General features: G+C 39.7%; 1 protein-coding gene across 1 annotated transcript in view; it reads left to right on the top strand.

The window, feature by feature from the left end:
• Positions 1-1,097: 1,097 nt before the first annotated feature.
• sema3b (sema domain, immunoglobulin domain (Ig), short basic domain, secreted, (semaphorin) 3B) overlaps positions 1,098-27,500 on the top strand; it is a 49,433-nt gene continuing 23,030 nt past the window's right edge. The window contains exon 1 of the mRNA XM_058389974.1: positions 1,098-1,647. The gene's annotated coding sequence lies outside the window, so the exon portion shown is untranslated. The remainder of the gene's footprint in view (positions 1,648-27,500) is intronic.

The following is a 27,500-nucleotide window of genomic DNA, read 5'->3' as shown; positions in this document are numbered from 1 at the left end:
TCAAGACCTGCTGACTCGGTAGGCTTTTATCCAAAGAGACAAATTATATAGTTTTTCCTCTTTTTTTTCTCCGCCCTCTTAAAATGTTTCTATTTGTTTTCCACTTTGACTTTGTAGCCTACTGTATCATTAATGCTAGAAAAAGATCTGGCATGTTTTAATTTATTGGATTCAAAACCCTGCAATTTTAATAGGGGTGTGTGAACTTTTTTTTTTTTTTTGTTAATCCAGAGTATGTTTAATATTTCATGGATTAAAATAATGATTATTGATGAATTAAGAGTGTTTACGGCAGGGTTTTTTTTTTTTGCTTATAAAGTTTAAAGCAGCGTAAAGTATTCTTGGCCTTTGCGGCGTGTGATTGCTTTCAATCAATACGAACCTAGCGTTTTGTTTATTATGTTGCTGAAAATCACAGACATCAGTAGAATAAAATCAATAGAATTCTGCTGAAATAAACACTGTTCTAATTTCTGAAGTTTTTTCTAAGGCATTTGCTATGAAGTTAATTGGCGCTTTGGTGCAGAAACGTGTGTGTGTGTGTGTGTGTTTAAATATATGCATATTTGTCTTGACTATGCACTCAAATAAATGATTAACTCTCTGTTTGAATCAAAGCAGCTATTATACACTCGTGTATGTGTAAAACGCACAGATATGAAATAGGATGTGGCGTTTTTTGGCATGTGCAAGACTCATATGTACACACACACATACACACACAATTATATGTGGTGTAACTGTGGTGTAAAAATGTGTGGTGTAACTGTGGATCTATATAAAGGACAACTGTCAATGTTGGCAGAATGCTGCACCAAATTACAGCCACACACACACACACACACACACTCATATGGAAGTCAGAAAACCAGTTCAGCATCACAGGCCTGCACTGAGGCAGAGAGAGAGAGAGAGATAGAGAGAGAGAGAGAGAGAGAGAGAGAGATGCAGTCGTTCACTTTAGTCCAGTCTCCACCCCGAGCAGTCTGCCATCTAAGAAGGAGTGGCCCAAAGAGGGAGGGGTGAAAGTGTGAAAGGGAGGGAGGGAGTGAAGCATGGAGAGAGAGAGAGAGAGAGAGAGAGAGAGAGAAAGAGAGAGAGCAGGAGCGCTCCGCAGTAGCAGGGACCGAGTCAGACGGCGCAGGAGCCAAAGTAGAGTCAGACGTGGCGACAGAGGACTCTAACGTACCCATCAAGTGGTGCACAAAGAACTGAGGACTGAGAAGTAAAAAAAAACAGATAGATTAAATATTACTGTAAAGAAAGAAAGAAAGAAAAAAAGGAAAGGTGCAGTGTGTGGGACTGTTCTGTTCTGGGACAGAGAGAAAGAAAGGAGCAAGAAGGAACAATAAGACGTGTTTTCCAGAAGGACCCTTGGAATTCTGCACTTTTACACACACCATCTTACTCTCTCTCTCTCTCACACACACACACACACACACAGTCCTGGAGCAGCAGATAGCCATCTCTATTCCTCCTTGCAGCTCTAAAAGAGTGTGAGAGAGAGAGAGTGTGTGAGTGAGAGAGCCTGTCGTTCCCCTGGAGTCTACGGGACCATGGCACCTGTCAGAGACGCAGCGGCGCTTGGCTGAAGACGCACACACACACACACACACACACACACTGCGAGAGATTAGCAGTGCAAAGGTGAGAAAGGATTTTTACTGGTTGTTCTTTAGAACTGTGTGTATGTGTATGTGTGCAGGTTTGCATGTGTTTCATGTGTAACATTCTTACAGACTAATGAGATTCTTATAGACTAATGATCTCAAACACACACACACACACCTGTAAATATGCATATACTTACTATAATGCTTCTTTACATTACTCAGAAGCTGTGCAAAAATGATGCTATTATTATAGTGAGGAGGAGAAATGTGTGAAATGAAGAGTTTTTAACGTTCAGCTATTTCTTTTTCACTGAAACAGGTACACATTTCCTCCTCATTGTACAGAATCCTCTATTTCTTCAGATACACACCGCTGTACTTCCTGCACATGTTCCATATTTTCTGATTTTGTTTTCTTAAATAACTCATTTTGCCATGCATATTCGCTTGATATGTGATCATTTGAGTGCACTGTGTACAGTATATATGTGAGTGTGTGTGTGTGTGTGTGTGTGAGACATCTCGGTGATGTGTCCTAAGCTTTTCTAGTTTGTGCAGCGATGTCCTTTAGCTCCACAATTACTCTGGGACACATATCCTATGTGGATATATAAGCATGAGAGGGAAGTGTGTGTATGGACAGAGAGAGAGAGAGAGAGAGAGAGAGAGAGAAAGATGTGCGGTAAATCCTTGAGCTCTGTCAAGTTGTTTTGTCTTAAATATTTACTCTTCGCTGCTGCGGTGAAATTTTCGACTTTTCAAACACGGCAAGGAAAAAGTGAAAAGTCGCTCTGGGGTCTTTGCAAAAAGCAAAAGGCTGTCATCATGACGAGATTTTACGAGATTTTTATTTCCATCCTGAAAAGATTAAAGAAAGGGTCGCTGATACGAGGAGCTGCATACTGTACCAAGAGCTAGGAGTTCTTACACAGTACTAAAGTTTTATATCACGGTGTTGCTGATGTCTTGATTCCGATTGGTGTTAGATGACCGTTTCTATAGCAACAACTCATTCACTGAGACTTTAATGGCAGATGCTTCACTATATAATTTAAATGTTGATGTTGTTCTTTCGGGCTGTTTGGGATCATTTGGTCCGCATGTTTCAATATGGCACAGGTTTTACGCCAGATGCAACCCTACCTGGAATCAGACCCGGGCTGTAGCAATGAGACTGCAGGATCCTTTCCTCCTGGACCACCAGGAGGCTAAATATTTTTCAAAAATGATAATAAGGTGAAGCTTCATGGATGGAGTCTTTAATGTTAGTGGAGACAAGATATTTATTTTTTGGGATTAATGAACTTTTAGAGAGAAAGAAATGAAACAAAAGACTGTTGAAGGAAGGACTGTTTGTAGCTGCTATAATGCAAGTGATAACAGGAACTAACTTCTCTCCACAGCGACCGTAAGCGGTTCAAGCTTGACATATTACTCAGTAATTGATGGACGGTTATTAGAATCAGTAAACTGCTGTGGTGTTAGAGGATAAAACTTAGTGCTAAAGAAAAAGAATCAACTCGTGTGGGCTGTGTAGTTGATTACTTTCCAGCTACGTCGTGTTTTATTCCTTACGGATCATACATATTAACAAGTAAGCACGGTTAGTAACAGATAAAAACACAAGCAGGATTTTTAGATACAATTACATCCACTGGGGTCTCAAAAACTGACCCCCTTTTCTTTACCCAAACCCGTTTTCTCAAGTGCCCTTAGACTTCCATTCTAAGCAGTTCATTAATGCTTGTTCTGTCCTCTTTCTTTTTTCAGTAGAGAAAAATGTGTCAAAATTGATGTGTGATGACCTCACATGTGCTACAGATGTGGTTGGTGAACGCTGGACTATTCCTTTAACACACACACACACACACACACACGCTCTCACACAGACGCCTTTGGCTGAAACACTATGACTTTGTCCTTTCAGTCTCTCCACTTAAATAACATGACATTCTTTTACTGCCTATAAACACAGCTGACTGTGTGTTAGCTTAATTAGTATTTTGCTGGCTATACGGCATAAACTGGGTGATGGTGGACACGTGTCGGGTGTGTGTGTGTGCGTTAGGAGGCATGTTTTTGTATAATACTGAATACTAAAATAACTTAGTTAAGCTAATTGCAGAGTGGTGCAAGGTGAACAAAAGCTCAGTGTGTGTGAGGAGGTAGAGGAGCAGCGAGCCTGGGTGTGTACCTTTGACTTAATTCTGCTCTCTGTAATCAAAGAGCACTGTCTCTTTTACTTGACATCTGTGCTAATTATTGTTTGGCGTGCTTCATAATGACCGCTAATTGATTTAAAGGTGGTCCGCTGCCTTGCTTGTGAAGATGGTTCATTTAGGATGCCACGATAGCTGCAGAAGTTCTTGTAGTGTGTGTGTGTGTGTGTGGGATCTAAGCACAACCCCTGCACGTCTTCCTTTTAAGCTTTACAAAGGGGCCATTGCATGGGTCATTACTTTGTTCTTCTACAATCAGTGCAGTCTTCTAATAGATTAAAATGAAGAAGTCAAGCTGCTGGACCTGGTGTGTGTGTGTGTGTGTAGGTGTGTGTGTGTGTGTGTGTTATGGCTTTGCTATGAGAGTATGTTTTCTACATTGAGTTTCAGTTTGTAGTTAGAATCGTTCACTCTGAACTTTTGGAACAGAGTTTGCTAGTACAGCTGCAAAGCACATGATGGACACACACACACACACACACACACACACACACACATGGTTCTGGATTGTCATTCAGTGGCTCTGTCTGATTTTCCACACACACTTACACACAGCGACCCCCTACATGTTACAACATTCTTCTCTTCTCTTCTCTTCTCTTCTCTTCTCTTCTCTTCTCTTCTCTTCTCTTCTCTTCTCTTCTCTTCTCTTCTCTTCTCTTCTCTTCTCTTCTCTTCCCCTGTCCTCTCCTCTCCTCTCTTCTCTTCTCTTCTCCACTCTTCTCTTCTGACTGAATCATTGATTGGATTAAGACAAGGAAATTGATAGAGTGTGTGTATCAAAGGTGCAGTATGAATGTATGAGCCAGTGTGTCTGAATAGTAAACAGAAAGAAAGAAAGAAAGAAAGAAAGAAAGAAAGAAAGAAAGAAAGAAAGAAAGAAAGAAAGAAAGAAAGAAAGAGAGGGAGTGGGTGAAAAGGGAAAGAGGGAGGGAGCGGATGGCTTTTAGTCGGGAGCCTCAGCCGGTATGGGTCGTTAATTGAGCTGATCCCGAAGGGGGGTATCAGACCCCAGATTAATTTGGCTCCCCTTTATCGCACACACACACACACACACACACACACAGTCCATATCAATCTCCCAGACCTCAGGAGCACTTAGTGCTGTCTGATACCCAGCTGTTACAGAGAAAAACGGCACTGATGGCAAATCTATGTCTGTGTGCATGTGTGTGTGTGTGTGTGTGTGTGTGTTTAAATATTTAATTTCCTACAAGTGTTTCCCATTCTCCTTTGGCACTTTGGATTGCTCCTATAACTTATGATTAATTAAAAACCTGATAAAGCCTTTTCTTCACAGGTGTGTCATTTCATTATTCAGAACCTTTTCTTCCCATCTTTGTTTATTCCCCAGTGCTATACTCTTTTTTTCCGGCAACGGTTCATAGATCTAATTCCTTGTCCTCTTTAAAACAGAAATCTGGGGTTCACTTCACCTAAGCCATGGCATAATTCACATCATTTATGGAATTTGTCACATTACTTCCTGTTGCTCCTGTTGTGATTCCAGAGAGGATGTCATGGTTATGGATATATAATAACCGGACTATCACAGGAATAATACATCACCTTTGTGGTGCTTTGTGTGTGCTTGCACTGAGAGCATCATGAAAAATGTATGCCACGTGCTGTCCTGCATGGCTAACAGTCTTCTTCTACAAGATCGCCTCGTTGCTCGTAGGTGTTTCTGCATGATGCAATTCCTGCAGCGCTCTTCTTCACTGGGAGTTACCAAGTGGATAACCCTACTATTTTGCAAGCCTGAAGGCACAAATCTGACTTATGGAATTGTGCAATCGATCCATGGTTCAAAAGGAATGCTGTAATGAGTACACAAACTTGCGATTTTAAGCTCTGCCCCCAAACAAGCTCAGAAAAGAAGGGCAAACTTGAGTATTTTAACCAAATGCCCCATAATAGGAAATAGGCATAATTTTAGTTTCTTCATTTATTTTTTTATTTATTTATTTTTTGTAGACCTTGTGCCAGGGTAGATAGTTATCAGTGGACCAGATATTGAGCTTGGCATAAAAAACACCCCCGATAGGTAAATAAATAAATAAATAAATAAATAAATAAATAAATAAATAAATAAATAAATAAAACCCAAAAGGCATGCTATGTATTTAACTAAGTCATTCTAGCCTGACTAGAGTGATGAATATGGATCGAGTGAATAGATTCTATATTTCTAAACAAAAATATTCACAGATTCTAAATAGACTTGAACAGTTGTATGTTTTGGAGCTTATTTAATTTAATAAATAAAACCCATATGCTACATATCTGACTTAAAAGTAATTCTAGCCCCCCCCCTTTTTACTTTAATATGCAAAGTATTATATATTATAATATGCAAAAAAAACAATTAAATTGGTCTTAACGTCGTATTCATGCAACAAAGAAGAACAGTATGAAAAATTTCTGTTCCATTTTCTGTTTCTGTTCCTGCACGCAGAAATAGTTCTCATCACTCGTGTTGATTTTGGGAAGGTAAAACCAGAAACTCATCCAGGAATAGTTTAGTAAATGAACAGAGGAGTCCCAGATCTCGTTCAGCTTCTGGAACCATAGTGGAACCACGTCTTTAGCCATGTGAGTGAAAATGTCCCCTACTGAGCTCCAGCTGTTTGGACTCGAGACTCTAATCCGAGTCCATTATAAGTGACCGCGTTCTATTCGGCATTTTGTATGGCCTCATAAAGACTCCAGCATGAAGTCACAATGGTTTCTTATAGCCCCTGATCTGCCTACAATGCAGCCAGTGTGCATTTGAATTTGAACAGCCCACTCTTAAACTCACCCGGGTGTCACTTGAAGTCAAGGTCACGCCTCTCAATGGGGCATTTTCTTTGGTCCTACACTCATAACTACTTCCTGGGGAAAGAGCTGAGAATGTTGTATGGACTGTAGATTTTAGATGTAGCTTAAAAAATGACTAATTCTCAAGTGATCTTGTGATAAGTTTGCCCAGAGTACCATCACATGTAGCACCTCCATGTCTGCTTGGTGGTGCTTTTGTCTGCTTCCAGCTGTTTAGACAGGTGTTGCAGTGCAGTTCCAGGTGCAATGTAGCTGAAGGGCATTCAGTTCTCTTCACATAGCAAGTGGCCACTTGTGTGAACATCATCGGTACAGAGGCATGTGCTGATATTACAGTTAAATATCATTGCTAGTGATAATTGCTTATCCTTCATCTCATCATGATCTCTTTAAATAAAAACATATTGCTAATGTATTATTACTCAGTGAGAGTCCCTTTAGGTCACAAAAATAATCTGTTTTAAAATTCCTTCAAGCGCCAGGATGATTCGCTTATTTAACCTGAAAAAAAAAAATGAAGTGTGGAATGTAGAGGATTAGGGGCGGGGCTGACAGTGGATGAGAAACGTTTTTTCAAGATTTCTGATAGCACTTTGGTGGACAAGACAAAGACATTTTACAGATGTCTTTTAAATTAGCCTAATATTGTGTTGGTCCCCATTGTGCTGCCAAAACTGGTCTGACCCGTCATGCACTGTGTATTCTGACACCTTTCTATCAGAACCAGCATTAGCTTCTTCAGCAATTTGAGCAACAGTAGCTCGTCTGTTGGATCGGATCACACGGGTCAGCCTTCTCTCCCCACGTGAATCAATGAGCCTTGGCCGCCCATGACCCTGTCGCCGGTTCACCACTGTTCCTTCCTTGGACCATTTTTGATAGATACTGACCACTGCAGACTGGGAACACCCCACCAGAGCTGAAGTTTTGGAGATGCTCTGATCCAGTGGTCTAGCCATCACAATTTGGCCCTTGTCAAACTCGCACAAATCCTTACGCTTGTCCATTTTTCCTGTTTCTAACACATCAACTTTGAGGACAAAATGTTGACTTGCTGCCTAATATATCCCACCCACTAACAGGTGCCATGATGAGGAGATCATCAGTGTTATTCACTTCACCTGTCAGTGCTCATAATGTTATGCCTGATCGGTGTATACTGTATAGTCATAATACTGGGGTGGTGCCTCAGAGTTCCACGGTCCCAGGTTCGATCCAGAGCTCAGGAGCTGTGTCATGTCTACATGGTGTCCCTCGTGTTCTCCCTCGTGTTTTCTCCCTTCTCACAAAACATTTAAATAGATGGATTGGCTAAAATAAATTCCTAAATGGTGCCCTGGGATGGACTGGTGTCCAATCCAGGATGATTCCACACCTCACAGCCAGTATTCCTGGGATAGGCTTTGGACACACCACAATCTTGACCAGGATATAGGATGCAGCTGGACTCTCTCTCGCCCTCTCTCTCTCTCCACCATGTCTCATTGCACAATATATTTGAATGCTTGGTGCTTGTCACAACAATGTACTGGAATGGGTCAAAGAATAATACGGGCACCTGATATATCCCATGGAAAAACGTCACAGTATTTCCACGACACAGACCCAGACACACCTCTGAACTAGTGATTCAGCATTCACCTGAAAGCTGACACGAATACAGAAGTTCAGAGTAGAAGTACAGTATAAGCCAGCATTAAGATTAGATGCTATTAAAGATCCAAGACTCCATTGTGAAAAATCCATCAGTGGCATATCTGGGATTTAATCTCACAATCCTCTGATCTCTAGAACACACAGTTAACAGCCGATCCACCTCTAAACTGCTGAACCACATCTTCCACTCCTTTTGATGAGTAGAGGTGATATGCTTTATGACAAATAGATCATGTCAGCAATCTGTGATTGGAATTTGCGCACAGGACCCCCACTGTCCAAATTAAAGTCCCGGTCAGTAATGACTGCATCAGGAAGAAGTGCAAAACGGCAGCAGATCACGCTTTTAAACTAGAACACACTATTAGAAGAGTGCACACACACTGTGCCTTGATCATGAAGGAAGTTAGGAAAGAGCTGCACTAGAGGTGACTATGTACAGGAACTTCAGGCGTGTGTGTGTTTGTGTGTGTGTGATTGTGTGTATTTTAATTCTAGAGAATTGTGAGTCAGAAAGTAAAAAAAGGAAAGATGAGAAGAGGTAGAGGGATAGGAATACTAGATAAGGAAATAATACAACAGAAGAAGAGAGCGTGGTGCTTTTGGAGCTGGTCTAAAAGAAGCTGTATGTGTGTGTGTATATGTGTGTGTGAGAGAGAGAGTGTGTGTTGACTATGGTCTTTGTCATAGCCTTTTATAGTACTCATACTGCTCTCTCTCTCTCTCTCTCTCTCTCTCTCACTCTCTCTCTCATACTGGATTGTGGGTAGTTGTAAGTTAACGTGATAAACATGCAAATTAGCGTGTGTTTGCAACAGATAAAGACAGTACACATACATACATCTCAAGTATTTGTGTGTTGTGTAAATGTGTTGTGTTGTGTAAATCACAGAGAGTGTGTATGTATTGTTGTAACTTTGTTAGCAAATCCATTACAAGATCTAACAGAGAACCATTGTGTGTGTGTGGGTGTGTGTGTGTTGGTGGGGGGGCGGGACTGCATATGTGTGTGTGTGTGTGTGTGTATGTTTGCTGCTCAGTGAATGTTTGTTTACTGGGCAGCAAGCCTCTATAATGGAGAAATTTCATTAAGCATGACCCACAGACGTGTGTGTTTGTGTGTGTGTGTCTGTGTGTGTGTGTGTGTGCGTGTGTGTGATGGTATAGGAGTGCTCTATACAATGTACCAGGTACAAAAGTTAAGGGCGGCGGCAACTAAACATTGTTAATTAAAAACAGGGAGTGTGTGTGTGTGTGTGTGTATGTACTAAATAGGTTAACTTCATGCATATTCATGTGTAACTCACTGTGTGTTTTATAGGGCTGCTCAAGTGGTTTGATTAATTTACAGAGAGGACAAAGTGAAGTGTGTGTGTGTGTGTGTGAGAGAGAGAGAGAGAGAGAGAGAGAGAGAGAGAGAGAGGAAGAATGAGAGTAATCACTCTTTAGAAATGACCGAGTGATGTGTTGCATAGAAAGATTAATCACATCATGCTGAAAATAGAGGAGAGCGTCCGATTGTGAGGTCAGTTAATAAATACACATGATTGTTTTTCATCAGCACCATGCTCTGATTTGTCTTTATATCTATGTGACAGTGAGTGATTCTCGATTGCGAGTGTGTGTGTGTGTGTGTGTGTGTGGCATTGGTGAATTAGACTGAACTGAGTTCGACTGAATGATACAGAGAGAAAGATAGAAGAATTAATATGAATTAATTAATTAATTTATTTATTTAATTCATATATTAAGTAGTATTTTTTGTATATTTAGTGATCTTTAAATGGAATATAAATATATAAATACAATAAAAATATTAAAGAACTAAAAATATTTTTTAAAAATATTTTAAATACATTTTTTTAATTTAAACTTCAAGCAAGTTAAATACTCAACATTTAAAAAAAAACATAAGTAATGAAATTTTTTATTTTGTAATCGTCATTGTTATTAGATACAATCTAATAGTTATTGATATTGATAATGATTGATATTTAGACCAAATTTGACTTCAAGCACTAATTGCACAGCATTTTTTTGGCATACAGCTAAGACTAATGCTGTCTGAGTTTTTAATCTATAGACATAATTCATTTATACCTGAAGAGACGAATGAAATATTTATTTTACGTGCTATTAGGACCTAAGAGCGGTTTGCTTAAAAACGTTTAACATTTTTCAACAGTTAATTCGGGTTAACTGTGTTAACTAATTACACACTGAGAGTCTAATTACACTTAGCATGGACTGTCAATCAGTCTGTGTGTTGCTTAGCAACAGTCAATGCTCTATCCAGCTATAAGTTCTTTGGGAACTATTTCTACTGACTAATTACTACTTCTTTCGATGGAGAAAAAACTACACAAGATATTTGTCCGTGTGTCTGAAACGTCACCTGCGGCCATTTTACAGCTGTGCTGATATCGGTACAATAACACACTCGCTTGTTTTGTCTGTGGCATGAACCAAAACAGACACATCTGACTAGCAGCTCACAGGCTAATCTAGATTCCACTTGTGACTTAATTCTACTGTCATTCAACTTAACTACTACTTTTGGAATATTATGTGCTTTACAAATGTGCTTTTGTTAAAATTAAATGGTTGCACTCTTACTTTGTTATATTTCCAAGAGTCGCACTGAGTCATACAGTCATACTGAGGTCACTTATTTGCTAGTTAATTTAGCTAGCTAGTTAGGTCTAGTAAATGTGTTAATGTGTCTCAGCATTCATTCCAAAAGGGATTTGAACGTAACATTTCAACAGATTTGATTTTTTTTTTACTTTTGCTTCCATATATATCTCATACTTATAATACTAGTATTTAATTTTTTGCTACACGGTTGTGAAAGAGAGACAACATGGTGTCCGATTTGCAATTCTCCAGCAGAACAAAACAATGGTCGTGATTGAGCTAGCTGGCGAGTTAAGTTTTGTTTTTGTTCTTAATGTGTCTCAGCATTCGTTCCAAAAGGGTTTTGGACATAACGTTTAAACAGAACCATAATCAGCACGCCATATTCCAGGTTTTTCTGTGATATTCTCCTGAGAATAGTTTTCTTATTTTTTCTTATGACTGATTGCTTAGCGATCCAGCTAGCCATGCAGGGATGGGCAGGATGACCTTCTCAGCTCTTTCTGGTTAAAGCTATTTGTTTATATTCTTACTCTAGTATGTTTAAACGTATGTAAATGCTTTCACTTCGGTAGATTTTTGCCTCCATATCATACTTTCAACTTTTTATACTAGTATTTAATTTTCTCTCGCTACACAGTTGTGAAGGAGAGACAACATGGTGTCCGATTTGCAATTCTCCAGCTTAACTGGTATGAAAACCATCAAAACAACGTTTGTGATTAGGGGCGGAGTTACCATTTATATGTTTACTTACAGCCTATTGAATTAAAAGAAATCTACCCTTGTTTGTTCACATTAATACAAATCTGTTAATGACACCAAGTTCAAGTGAGGAGAGGAAAAAAGGGAGAGCGGGGGAAAGAAAGAGAGTAAGAAGGACACATTAAAAAGGCATTAAGGATTGTGGGTAATGGTGCAGGTCAGTCAGTGTGGATTAGATAATGCTCATCAGAGCTGTGTGTGTGTGTGTGTGTGTGTGTCTGTACCCAAGCATCTCTTGTAGAGCATTCAAGTGTATGTACTTTTAATTGATAGTGTGTGTGTGTATGTGTGTGTGTGTGTGAGAGAGATTGCTCCTTCTGACTAGTGTCCTGTGACACCTCTCCCCTCTCTGAAAGGAAAAAGTATGTATGCAGCAGGCACTCTGTAAATAATAAAAGATGCTAGAGGAGATCGGACATAGAGAGCTCCTGCTGTGTGTGTGTGTGTGTGTGTGTGTGTGTGTGCGCAGTGTAGTATCTGGATGAGAATAGACAAGGCTATCTGGAATCTTCGCTCTAGTAACCCCTAATGAGAGGACCTGCCTGTCAGAATGTGTGTGTGTGTGTGTGTGTGTGTGTGCATCAAAGCAAATCATTACAGTCCAAGCTAATTTTGCTAATCTTCTAAGCAAAGTGACACTGAACTGAGACTTGCATTTACATCATGAAAGTGATATTAGGACAGATTATGTAGGATAGTCAAGTGGTCATATATCATGTGTGTGTGTGTGTGTGTGTAGTATTGAATGTCTGTCACTAGAAATCACCCATGCTCTAAGTAGTGCCGCCCTGGGGCGCTTCAGTAATCCAATACCTGTCAATCTTTATCTTTCTCTCTCCTCCTGAATTCCTCACACACACCTGAATCTGTATACACCCTTAATGGGTAATCGCCCCAGGGCACCTCTAAGCAAGAAGTAGGGAAGTCAGCGTGTGTGTGTGTGTGCTGGGAGGGAGGGGAGCTGGGATTGGTTAGGGGTTGAGTAAGACAGAAGTTCTTTTGTTTCTTCTCCTTTTGTTAGTGTACATCTAGCCAAGTCATGCTTGTTAACATGAGTCATTTATGGTGTGTTATATATGACTTATTAGGTTTTGTATGTTGAAACATTTGCACTATAAAAGGGCTAGAACATCTGTTGCCACTTGTTAGGGGTTGGATAGAATAGCACCATAAAAACCCACTACTGCAGTGACTATTGTAAATGTAGTGGTGTAGTAAACTATAACGCTGTAGTTGCATTGAAGAATGCTGTAGTAAATGAGAAGTGTAGTAGCTATAGCAGTGTAGTGGTTGTGTAGTAGTTGGTGTCATTGCAGCAGTGTAGTAAATTTAATAATGTAGTAGTGTAGCAATTGAAGCAGTGTAATAACCAATCAGTAGTGCACTATAGCTATTGTGTTAAAATAGTCATTTTGTAGTATTACATGTTTTAGTGTAGAAGGTCATGCAGTGTAATAACCCTCATACTGTAGGATCTGATGTAGTGCAGGTAGAGGGCCTAGCAGTGGCAGCTTTGTGGACTTAGGATTTACAACCTTCTGATCAACAGTCCAACACCTTAACCATTAAACTACCACATCCCTGTTCCCCACCTCCCCATAATAAGGTAGCTGTGCTACAGTAGTATAGCATCTATCATACTTTTAAAGTTTAATGAATATTATATTGTAATAACATAGTAATGGTGTGTGTGTGTGTGTGAATAAAACTTATCTCTCAGTATAAGGGAAATGGCACCTCAGTGGTTAAAGTGCTGGACTCCTAGAATTGGACTCCCTTTGAGTTCAATTCCCAGGATCACCAAGCTGCCACTACTGGGTCCTTGAGCGAGACCCTTTAGCCTCAACTGCTCAGGTGTATGAATGATATAAATGTTGCTCTGGGTAAGGGTGTCTACCAATTGCTGTAAATATATAGTGACTACTATACTACTACTACTACTAAAAAGCTCATTGTGCTGGCACTGTGCAAAAGTTTGTCCCCCTGAAAGTTGTACAAGAAAAACATTGTACTAAAAGCATGAGATGGGTGATTTTGTACTGTGCTGTACCATATAGATAGATAGATAGATAGATAGATAGATAGATAGATAGATAGATAGATAGATAGATAGATAGATAGATAGATAGATAGATAGATAGATAGATAGATAGATAGATAGATAGATAGATGTGTATTCCAGTATTCTAGCTATACAGGAAATATTGTACTGTTATAAGTGTATTAACAATTTAGTGATTCTGTATTCTAGTAGTGAAGCGACAGTAATTGTTTACTACACAGTAATTATTGTTCTGTTCTATTGATCCTGTACTAATGTGATAATTATATTACCTGCCATATGCTAACATCCAGTTACATTTAATGCATACACTCATGGCATACTCTTCGAATTGGATCATTATTAAGGCTGGAGCTCAGTGATAGGATCCTTAGAAACTAATGCACTATTAATGCCAGGAGAATTAGTACTCTAAGACTTTATCCACAGGTGAGCCCAGGCTGTTGCTCAGAATAATGGGGTGGTCTGAATAGAATGGCATGAGATACAGGGTACAGTGCAGGAAAGGACAAAGGTCTGGGTTCTGTAAAAGGGGGTGCTGAGAACAGTGTGTGTGTGTGTGTGTGAGAGAGAAAGAACAAGTTTGTGTGTGTGAGAAAGAATAGTGCTCAGCTAGGCAGAGTTCAGACAATAAAGAGAATTCCTGCCTGCATTCCTTTGGAGTGTCCATGAATACCAACACACACACACACACACACACACACGCACACACTTACTGATTAACTATGTCTGCCTGTATGATGCTATTATAATTTAGAATAGAAGTACCCTTATTTTATTCTCGCTCATATGGTCCTATGTGCAATAAGTAATGAAAAGAATGCATTACATTATCATCAACTTCATTAATGCTGTTCAACTGCAAGGAGTTTCATGCAGAACAGTCTCTAACGTAGTCCTGCTTCTGGTTCTGTTCAGGAAAACACCTGGTTGCTGAGAGAGGTCATAGCTGAACTGGTCTGAGCTGTGAGGAAGGACACAGTAGCTAAAAATAATAACTATTTTTAACAGTGATGAACAGAAAAGCATCTCATAATGGACAGTATACTGAACCTTGAGGCACCCCTCTGTGTTTATGCTTCTCCATTTGCACCTTGTATTGCATTCACGGTCATTTGCATTGAGCTGGTCTCTGCTTATCTACCTCATCACTTTGCATTCAGTTTCATTGTATTTACACATAATATATACCTGTATTTATTTATATTCATATTACTATTTGTAATTCTGGTTAGATGCTAACTGCATTTCATTGGACCTATACTTGTACTCTGCACAATGACAATAAAGTCGAATCTAATCTAAACTAATCTAATCTAATCTAATCTAATCTAATCTAAGATGGCCTGAAATAACATAAAACCACATTGAAATCCAATTCTGTCAGCCAAGAACACAAATTCTTAGGAGAGTTAAAGACTGGACTCCGTTAACCGTTAATTAACTAAAACTGCATGTTTAATGCTATTGTGAATGTATTTAAATAGTCATTTTGATGTTTGTGAGACCTTGAGAGTGTATCATATATGTGGATCAGTGAAATATAGAGTATACATGTCCATTTTTTCTTCTATCTGTATTACACCGACCAGTCATAACATTATGACCACATGGGCACCCTGACTGGTCTGCGGCTATGCAGCCCCCTATGCAGCAAACTTTGATGCACTGTGTATTCTGAAAGCTTTCTATCAGAACCAGCATTAACTTCTTCAGCAGTTTGGGCAACAATAACTCGTCTGTTGGATCAGATCACACGGGCCAGCCTTCGCTCCCCACGTGCATCAAGGAGCCTTGGCTGCCCATGACCCTGTCGCTGGGTCAACACTGTTCCTTCTTTGGACCACTTTTGATAGATACTGACCACTGCAGACTGGGAACACCCCACAAGAGCTGCAGTTTTGGAGATGCTCTGATCCAGTGGTCTAGCCATCACAATTTGGCTCTTAAAGTCAATTTCGCTCAAATCCTTACGCTTGTCCATTTTTCCTGCTTCTAATACATCAACTTTGAGGACAAAATGTTCACTTGCTGCCTAATATATCCCACCCACTAACAGGAGCCATGATGAGGAGATAATCAGTGTTATTCACTTCACCTCTCAGTGCTCAGAATGTTATGGCTGATCGGTGTATGCTGTATGTACAATAAAATCGCTTCAATCAACAAAAATAAACTCTCACACACACATGCACAGTCACATGCACAACCTGACCCGAATTGTACTGAAGCTGTAATTAGGAGATTGTGAATGTTAGCATTATTGAGTCTCATTAGCTCAGGTTTGAATGCAGGAGAGTGTGTGAGTGTTTGTGCATGCATGAGTGTTCATTTAGTCTGTTAATGTTTTGATTGTATTGAATAACTGAGTCGATTAAGTTGATTAACTAAATCAAAGACAATGAGGTGTGTGTGTGTGGAGTGAGAGCAGCAAGAGAGCAAGTGAAAGACACAAACAGAGAAAGAAAGGGAGAGGACGAATGAACAGTATAGACAGGATTAATCACAGTTTTATAACCGTGTAGGTGTTTATTGCCTATAAATTGTACTTTATTAAGTGCTACTCCTAAATCTTACTTAAATAAACAGAAAACAGGGGGTTGAAACAGAATTCATTGAAAGTAACAGGTATAAATGCGTAACTTGGATTGATACACTTCTCTTTCAGGGCTGAGATAAAGGCAAAATTCAGTGTAGCTGTTTTAGTAGAGTAGAATTGAAAAAACAGACTAGCATAAGTATGTGTGTGTGTGTGTGTGTGTGTGCTGAGGCCTCCATGTGTGTATATGTGAGCAGTGGGGTGTTAGCAACACAACATGTACTTAAGTACACACATTCCTACTGTCACACAGACACCCGACTACGTTGCATCTGCCTGTGCACACACACAGAGCCTGCGGAGAACAAATGTATCACACACATATCCAGACATTACACACACAGAGATGTGACAGCAGTCCCGGAGTCTCAGTAAGACTTCATTTCTTCACTTCGCTCTCTCTCTCTTTCTCTCTCTCTCTCTCTCTCTCTCTCTCTCCACACACACACACACACACACATTTGCAAAGTCTAATGAAAACATATATACATATTCACTGAGTATAGTTTGCATGCTTGACATACAGTGTGCTTGGACGGCATTATCACCGAATTTCCTGCCAGAGAGATCTTAAAATGTTTGCAGTCCTGGAGCAGACAGTGTTATTTGTCAGGAGGCAGGGTTTGACTTGTCCAAAAGCTTTAGGGGATGTTTTTATTTACGCTATGTCAGTCTTTATTGCCTCTTCTTTCTCTCTCTCTCTCTCTCTCTCTCTCTCTTTCTCTCACCACAGACGAGTACTAATGCAACAATAGCTCTGCTTTCAATTAACACTTCAGCACTTCATCAATTTGAGTATTTTTCACTTAAATTCATACATATTTGATTCGGTTACTGTTTTCAAATTTTCTTCTCTAATCCAGTTTGGCTTCATTGGCCAGATACAGATCTGTGGAAATTAAATGATTACACGAAAGAAAGAAATCAAATACAAGAAGATGGGAGCACAGGGAGTTGGCTTGGAACAGCAGCAGAGTAATTAAATGTCGGTGCTGACAAGAGCACTAGTGGCACAAAACGAAGAAAAGCACTGTCATCAGATGTGTCTATAAGTGTATGGTAGTGTGAGCAGAGCCACACACTTATCTCGTTGATCACATACCTTTTGACAGAATATTAAATGAAATTTCTATTTTTAGTACAACCAATTCCAGGTGCTGTGTGTGTGTGTGTGTGTGAGAGAGAGAGAGAGAGAGAGAGAGAAAGTGAGTGAGAGAGCATATGTGTGAGTGGGTAAGCATGTGGGTAATGGTGATTTCCCAAGTGGGCGTTTCCGTGGAAACAGTAAACGACCCACCTGCAGACGTCGTCTGGTGTTAGAAGTGGGCTATTTTAATTGCACTAGGCATGTGCGTGTGTGTGAGCGTGTTTGCGTGTTAAACCCATCTTTCACCTATTCCATGTGTTTCTGCCTTCAATTACCCTAAAATGTGGGGATTTCTGCCCTTTCAACTGATGAGACAGCTTTCCTAGAGAGGGAGGGGGTGTGAATGTCTGTGTGCAAGGAGCTTTAAATGTGGGGTTGCAGTAAAGGTGGAGCAGGATTAACTCGCTAGTGATAAAAGAGTTTTTCCATCTGCTTCTGGTCTAGGCGGTGCGTGTGGTTCGATATATTCTTAAATGTGGCTCCTGTTTGAAGGAAATGATGCATTAGAGCACTCAGCTAGGAAAAGTGAGTTCTAAACTAGATGTTTTAACTGGACCGCTTTGGCTGATAAAAGGGAGATAAATGGCAACAGGGAAAAAAAAAGGTTCTCACTCTTTTGCTTTTCCTTATTTTTTTAATTATCTGTAGGCTACATATGATTTTCTCACTCACACACTCTTAGTAGGGTAAAGAGAGCATTCAACAACCTGGGGAGAACTGGTTAGAAAGCCTCTATTTCTTTCTTGTTGCTTGTAAACCGTGTGTGTGTGTGTTTGTGTGTGTGCATTATTAGTATATTACCAGAGGCCCTAACAGCCTCCCTGCAGCATGCCTCAGCACTGCAGGCCAGTCTCTCTCTCTCTCTCTCTCTCTCACACACACACACACACATGAATACACAAACTCTGCCAGGCAACTTTATCCTGGCAGAAGTGTAATGCTAATGCAGCTCTTACAGTGGACAGATGTGCATATGGATGTGCTCTGCAGGTATTAACACCAATAGAGTTTTCTGCATGTCCTCCTAAGTGGGTGTGCAGAAAAGAGAGTGGGAAGGAGAATGATTGAATGTGAAATAAATAGGTTTTGGGTAAGATTTGGAAAAAAATAATGGGAGTAGGACAAACTGTAAAACAGCTCAAATTAGAAACTTTTTGTACAGAGTGACCAAACATAAAACCAACTTCAACAACACATTACCCAAACCTTAATAAACTCTAACCACTTCTGAATTGTAAAACCATTCCCACCCACTGATACACACTGCCCAAACACCACAGCAATGCCACTCACAAACACCGAAACGAAATACAAAAACAACATACAAGATAAACAAATCTTAAATACCCCCCCCCACACACACACACACACCAGACACACTTTTACAGAGTGACCAAAAAAATGTATGCCACCTAGAGACTTCCCAGCACCATACCAAAGCAGCTACACACCAATTTTCCAAACAACGAGCTCCCAAATGTCAGACCAATCTAACCCTTATAACCTTTCTTTACTCCAGACCAACTCCACAACCACTATGCCAAAGCACCAGACAAATCCCACCCACACATTTCCAACAAGCCAGCCATCACATCACAACAATAGTCAAATGGCAAACCGTCTACAGCCACTGCCTAACGACAAAACCAGGGCTGCACAGCTGCTATCCAAACACCACACAAACATCAAACCCAATGACAAAGAGTACTCACAATACACAATGCCTCCACAATACACAACGCACCCACAATACATTATAATCAATCCCCTATACACATCTTCCCACAAACACCAAACCACTAAACAAGCCAAACTGCCAAAATCACTGACCAAGCACAAACTAAACAGCAAACCCAACAATATAAACTATACACCATAAAAATGTCACAGAGACAATGACCAAACACCAAACCCACCCACACACAATGATCACCTACCAACTCAATCCCACCCACCAAGACAGACTGGTCAAACACCTAACTAATCTCACCTAGGCAGGATTATCAAATACCAACCCAATCCCACCCACCAAGACAGACTGATCACTGATCAAACACCTAACTAATCCAACCTAGACAAGATTATCAAATACCAACAAAATCCCACCCACCAAGACACACTGATCGCTGATCAAACACCTTACTAATCCCGTCCATACACCTAACCAAACCCCAAGCTAATTTCCACACAAATCTCAAACCAAGCCCCCAACAATGTCTAAACAACTTATTAATCCTATACACAATCACCAAACATCAAACCAATTTTACTTACACTGACAAAACACCAAGCCAAGCCCACCTACACATACACACCGGCCAAACCCCAAACTAATCCCACACACAGTGACAGTACACCGAACTAATTCCCCACACAATGAGCAAACTCTTAACTAATCCCATGCACAGTGACAGAACACCAAACTAATACTCCACACAGTGATCAAACACCAAACTATTTACACACACAGTTTTAGAACACCAAACTAATTCCCCACACAGTGACCAAACACCAGACTAATCCCACATACAGTGTCAGAACACCGAACTAATTCCCCACACAATGAGCAAACTCTAAACTAATCCCATGCACAGTGACAGAACACCAAACTAATACTCCACACAGTGACCAAACACCAAACTATTTACACACACAGTTTTAGAACACCAAATTAATCCCCCACACAGTGACCAAACACCAGACTAATCCCACATACAGTGTCAGAACACCAAATTAATAGAAGAATTATCACCACACATACATTACAGCACAGTGGAATTCTTTTCCATTCTATTCCAGCTGAGGTCAAAGCACAGAGGCAGCTATGATAGTGCTCCTGGAACAAACTCCAAACACCCTTTCACACAATGACCGGTCTCCAAAATAATCCCATGCACAGAGTCCAAACACCAAACAAATCCCATGCACAGTGTCCAAACTCCCTCAAAAACCCAGCACACATTGACCAAACTCCAAAATGAACCCACACATCATTACCAAACACCAAACTAATCTTGTCTATGTACACTAATCAATCCCACCCTCACAAACACTAACCAAACACCAAGCCTGTCTCGTAAAATACATAGCCTAAATGTCAAACACACACAAAGCACAAAACAAATCCAAGACACACAACACTGTCTAAACACCAAACCAACACCACACATTGTCCAAACCTCACCAACACACACACACAGTGACGAACTTTACATCTTATTGATGGTACCCTGGACACTTGTTTGTGCATTTCCTGTTTCATGTTTCAGAATGTTTAGAAGTGTCCATGACAGTGGGTGCCAACACTTGCATAACACTCATAACTTAGCATAGCTTATAATTGTCAGTGTCTGTATATGCTCTTGTCTTGCTCACATAACAAGTGACCATTGGTCTTATAACAATTCCATATAGCGTAAACTTTGTAGTAACACATGAAGGAACTGGCTACCAGGTACGACCTGAAATAAAGCAAACATCTGTACGATGTGGCAGCTTGAAAAGTCGCGTCATTTCACCTGATATGAGTATTATGAGCGAAAAATATTTGAACGACAGAGCAAGAAAGAGCAGATCACTTTTGCAAGGCCGTGCTGTTAACGTGCTTTGCGGTGCCGCTCAGCATGGGAGAGATATACAGAAAGCAAGATAGACAGGGGAAAAAGAACAAGCTAACCTTGTCTTAATTAGTGTCATCTCATATAGAAAGCACCTGTCTGTCATCTATAATCCCACCTCAGCATGGCACCATGGTCTGTGGCAGGGGGTTCACATACTCTTTCTACCAGCGGGCTGATGGGATGGTGTGAAACTCATTCTGAACTAAGCCAAAATAAGTGTTTGCATTTTTTTTATGATATGGAGTGTGTATATATATGTTTGAGATGTAACACAACACCACTATTCATGTTGTTTAGTGTCTGTATCTGTATCTGTATTCAGATTTGAACCTGAAGTGGGTGTGGCCCAAATGGAAACCCTACTAACAGCACACTGGGAAAACTTCTAAATGATTTTGGTTGGTCCTATTTCTCAAGCTAAGAATAAATGCTATGAATACGTGCCTTTGGTTGTCGTAATCTTTATATGACTGCTTATAAGTTTCATGTTAAGTGAGATCCCAGTCCTGGTGAAAATCTGGATGCCCTGTGAATTTTTCTGGCAAGATTTCTTCAAGAACTAACAAACAACGGTACATTCAGTGTGTAGCAGAGTTTAGTGAGAGGCCTGCTGTGACCACAATTGTGTGTATGAAATATTCGATAAATATTGACTCATATTTCACTCAGTGTGTGTGTGTGTGTGTGTGTGTGTTTGTGAGTATACCCCTTGTGACTCTGGCACTTGGGTGGGGTGAGAGATGTCTACTTCAAAGACAGAAAGGATTAATGTTGATGGGGATTAACTTCATGATGGAGTGACCCACAGAGAGAGAGAAAAAAAGAGGGAGTGGAAAGGATGCTCTTTTTATGAGGCGATGAAAGTTAGTATAGACTTTATACAATGCTCCTTTCAGTTCTTGTGTAATTGTGATATTTTTTTGACTATATGTTTGGTATGATTTGTATGACAAAAAGAAATCACCCATGACAATAAAAAAGTTTCTTCTTGGCTCTGGACCAATCAGGTTGGAGAACTGCTTTGGGTGATGCAGTGACGGTAACCATAGTGATAATCAAGGTATTTGTTTTATGTCTTAGTTTGTTTTAGCTCTAGAGTTCTCATGGTCAACATGATGCACACACACACACACACACACACATGTATTTCCACTCAGAACTGTATGGCTGTGTGTCTTATAAGTGAAAGTGTATTTAAGGTCAGGCAGAATTTCTTCCTACACATGTGGATCATTTTTCTGTGGTCTTCTGATTTTCCGACACTGAATCACTGAGAGTTTATGATGACCTAATGTGTGCTTTAATCTTCCACTTCTTTAACTTTCTTCTTTAAGTAGAGTCTTGTTTTGTTGGAGTTCTTCAGCTATAACTATTTTAAAGTGATATAAAACTTCGTCTGCATGCTACACATAGCTAGCTAACACTGAGTGTTCTTCTAAAATACACAACTCTTACCTCTGTTGCAAAAAGGTTCAAGTTAGAAAGTAAATAAGTGACAGGAAAAATAAATCACATTTCAGTGTCAGCTAATTAAAAGCTTCATTTTGGCCAAGACACAACTAACATTGAAGCTGCTGATATTTTGCTAGCTAGCAAAACAAACATTTCTTATTCGAACTAACATCCATTTGATATAAATGCTTAATAGTGGGAGAAAGAAAGCAGACAAAATACTAATCAGCTAGCATTAATCGAACTCATCCAATATGGTAGCTAGTTTTTCCACTATTAAGCTATTAAGCATATAGTTCAAATGAATATTACCAACTATTTACTTTATTAAGATTTATTTATTAGTCATTTTGTCCTCAGTGTGTAGCTAGCTAGCTGGGAAATAGAAGCTTCACTGCTGGTTGTGTTAAGCCTAAAAACTGTGACTTGATCTTCTTAGAATGTCATTATATTTACCTCAAAATGTAAAACCCAATGTACATAACTGTTTCAGTTTATATACTATTACGATGGAACCTAGATTTAACATTTTATACATTTGTAATCCAACCAAATCTATTTTTTTTTGTCATTTAAGTTGAATTAGTATTAATCCTTCTATTAGCCAGCTAGCTAGCTACTTACTAGGAGAGAAAGCTTGCTAAATGTAATCAGTTCACATTAATCTAATACCTGTTAGCCTAAATGATAGCTTTTTCACCCATTTTGTCATTTGAAACTCAAGAAGCTGAAGAGAAGGAACAAGAAAACGGACAAAAACGTTCGTTGCTATTTAATTTGTTATCACAGGCTCATTTCTCAGGATGATATGAATAGTGTGTTTACTCATGATATACATCTTCTTATGACTCTAACTTGGGAACCTTCCAACTCACTTGAATTTACTTTTCATGTTCCAAAAGTAGCTGTTTGTGTGTGTGTGTGTGTGTGTGTGTGTGTAGGACACTTTGATGGCTCTTTGTTGATTCTTATGACTAGGCACCACAAAAAAAGTAATCTGGGTTTATCTAAATGACATCATATCTTACCTAAATGTAATCAACATGTTTGTTACTGCTAGCTGCTTAGCTGTGCTACTCTAGAAATCTTGCTAAACACAGCGGTCTACAAATAACTAATGCACCAGCAAATGGACCAATGGATTAATATGTAAATAAATAGGAATGAAAATTTTTCAATCAGTGTATGTTACACTAAGCTTTAAATTACTCCAGGTTTCATTAGCAACATTTTTCTTCATTTTCATTAGCATCTTTCTTTCTTTCTTTCTTTCTTTCTTTCTTTCTTTCTTTCTTTCTTTCTTTCTAGAATAAGAAAACTCTGCTGTCTCTAAATGAAAGGAAATGTTGTCATCATCATTCTGTATCTCTTTGGCAACCATGTATTAAACACGTGTGTGTGTGTTTAGTGTATTCTTTACGTCATGTTAGTTTGTTTAGAGCAGTAGGATGCTATCGCCCCGGGCTATATCTTATTACTCTAGGAATGTGTGTGTGTGTGTGTGTGTCGGCACATGCCCACAAAATCAGGTACATTCATAAATAATCCACAGTTTGCACCACTACTTCCTTTTTCGCCTCAAGCTCAGGTTTGTTATTATTTTATTTCAGGAGGTAACTGCACCATGTCAAAATATGGAAGCGGTGCTGTACATTAATAAGTCTTTATTATCTTTATGAGATCATGCTTATCTTTATTAAAGCAAGCGGGAGAGTTTTCTAGTCTGGTTTCTTCATGTCTCATGTCTCATTCCTATAGTGGGATTTGAGGCTTTGGGTTGCGCTTGGCAACTCTGGAACCATGCCCGTGCACAGACACTGATCAGGCATTCCAGTTTTACTTGGTGGTGTGTGTGTGTGTGTGGTTTGGCTGATAGTCGAACTTGGATTCTAACACACCGATGGCTGTAGTGACACCCATTGTGTGCGTACACACAGAGCGGTTTTAGAGACAGCTGAAATATCTTGTAGAGGTTTAGCATATTTTATTGCCCTGTTCACCGCACTTCTCCCTTCCTCCCTCTCCCTCCTTCCCTCGCTCGTTCTCCCACCGCTCTCGAAGTTAAGTCCATTATTTCTGCCTATGAGTGTTATGTAGTATGTGTGCGTGTGTGTGTGTCCATCATGCAGTGCTCTTGTGGAGGAGTTTGTGTGCTTTTCAAAGTGGGCTGAAGTGCCTGCGGCCGGGTGCAGAGATTACCTCTTTTGACACACACACACACACACACACACACGGACTTGTCTCTGTCTGCCAACAGTGTGTCTTTTACATATGGACTCATTGCATTTACCTTTGTCTGTATGTGTGGGTTTGTTCCAAAAAACATTTCTGTGCTATTGTTTTAAAGGTTGAGTTATGTGTTTATAAAAATGTGGTACAGTTTCAATCTTGTTTATTTTGTAAATTTCTACAATATAGATAGACTCTCCAAGGTGAAAAAAAATGCTGAAGGTTTAATCTGAAATGAGATTTAAAAGTAAAGACAACCTGTTCCTTAAAGGAAAAATAATATGGGCAGCTCAAGTGATTAAGGCTTTGGGTCGTTGACCGGAAGCCCTGGCACTGCCAAGCTGCCACCATTGGGCCCTTGAGCAAGGCCCCCAACCCATACTGCTCCAGGGGTGCTGCATCATGGTTGACGCTTTGCTCTGACCCCAACCCCCAAGGATGGGATATTCAATGAAAGAATTTTTACATGTGACAAATAAAGACCGCTTAACTTAACATAACCTTGAGACAACAGCATTCATACCTTATATCCCCTGGTTAGTATATTTTCCAGAGTGTGTCCTGAATGTATTAATATTAGCAATAGTCCAACACAAATATCAGCCTGGGTATCAGATTCAATTGCGCAGCATAAAAAAATCATGAGCAGAAAACCCCCAGACATATAGTATGTCCTCATATTTGCTACGTAGAGTGTAACATAATGGCCTTTTAGAACTATTTGGGATTCAGAGAAGCGTCTGTTGGGAAATTGCTTACGCATTAGGGTGTGTCCAAAACAGAAGGCTGCAGCCTTGATGCTCATGCTGTATTATAAATCTTTTAATATCTCAGAAGGCAGAGTTTCCATAGATACCAAGCTACCTGTAAGGGGTTTGTTTAAGATCAGCGTCTCAGTTTTACAGGGATGCTAAATTTACTCCGATTTTTCGAAATGTCCTTCAGAGACTGCTGCAGGTCCCATGTTGAATCTCTAGTCCCAAACTTTCATTATTGTTTCTATAGCAACAAATTCAATCTGCATTACAGATGCTCCACATAATATAATCTAATAATAAGAATGAATTAAGCATGTGTAACAAAGAAAACATTTTTTTTTTGTCTTTCTAGCAGACGTTTCCATGTCCAACCTTTTAGTAGTAACCGGTGTGAGTTGTTCAGTGGATGTTCCACTAAATAAACTCAAAACAGTTTCATATAATTTCCCCAAAGTGTGCTACTCCACTTATACCGCATGGTGATTTGCCAACTAATCACATGTTTAATTTAATGACATGTTTAATGAGTTAACATGTAAAGTTTTGGAACTTCCACAAGATTCCTGTCATGGCTTGTGTTACAGTAATGCAACTTGCCGTTTTACAGAGAAACCAGAAAGCTCCTCTGTTCTGCTTTCCCAAGCGTTCCATAAGCAAATGTAAACGTCTCCTAGCAATAAATGTCACCTAATCAATAATTATATGGTTTTATTCTTTGTTAAATGTCATATTTGGAATCTGTTTCTAATTAGTCTTAGGTTATGTGGAGCATCTGCAGTACAACTCGAACTTGCTTCTATAGAAACGATAACTTAAACGGGTTGGAAAGTGTGGGTTGGTGAAGTAGAGAGAGAGAGAGAGAGCTTGACATAAAATGTTGAGTTTTCCTTTTGGCAGACCTTCCATCCCTCTCTCTTTTCCTGGGACTGTCCAATGAACGTGTCCGCCTTCATCTCTAGGAGCAAAAGCCTCTGATCTCCTGCTGTCTCTCGTTCCTTTCGTCTTTTCTCCCTCCCTGTGTGAGCACAGACCTTGCCTCTCTGCTTTCTTCTCTCTCTATTCTTTCTTTTCTGCTCCGCTGTGTGATGGGAGGCTCAGCCTGCTGGGAGGAGGCCAGACGAGCTGCTCAGGAACAATCACCGCTTTTCTCCTCCTCTGGTTTTCCTTCAGTCTCTCACTTCTTCTCTCCCCTGGCCTCTTGCTCTCCATGCTTTCACGACCCTTGCTTTCACATGTCGCTGTACTTAACCCAAAGAGGCTTATGACACAGTAATTACCCCTCTCTGTCTCTCTCTGTCTCTCTCTCTCTCTCTTTCTCACTATCCTAGTTCATATCTTCTCAAAGTCTGTCTCATTTTTAATTAAATGTATTTGTGTGATTATAAATGTACACAACAACATCTTCCTCTACTTCTGGATCTGGCTCATTCTGTTTGTCCCAGTTCTCCTTGTGCATGGTGATAGTTCACATCTGCTTGCTTTTTTTTCTCTAGGAGGTGAAATTCTATTAGATTTAAGGAAAGGCAGAAACTTTGGTAACAACAGGTGGGAAGGTTACTATTGAAATAAATTCACTATTATGACAGATGATTTATGTCTGCCGCACGTTCCAGAAACATTATACACCTATTATATCAATTTTAGAGCCTTCCATTGTTTTTTTGTTTTGTTTTGTTTCTTTTAACTTTCAATTCTTATTTTAGGAAAATGCCACAGATTCTCTGTATTGTACTGAGAATGGAACAGAACATTTATGGAAGTCTTTGAAAGGATGAGTGATATAGATTTTATATAAAACACATGATAAAAGTGAGTTTGGAATTCTTGAATAGGATTCAGAATAACACTGTATAATCTCCAGATTATCTTAATGTGGTGATTCATAACGACTAGTATTTTAGGAGTTCCACGTTATCCAAG

Source organism: Hemibagrus wyckioides, linkage group LG05 (genome assembly GCF_019097595.1).
Source record: "Hemibagrus wyckioides isolate EC202008001 linkage group LG05, SWU_Hwy_1.0, whole genome shotgun sequence".
Classification (NCBI taxonomy): domain Eukaryota; kingdom Metazoa; phylum Chordata; class Actinopteri; order Siluriformes; family Bagridae; genus Hemibagrus; species Hemibagrus wyckioides.
This window is presented reverse-complemented; position numbering and strand designations above follow the sequence as displayed.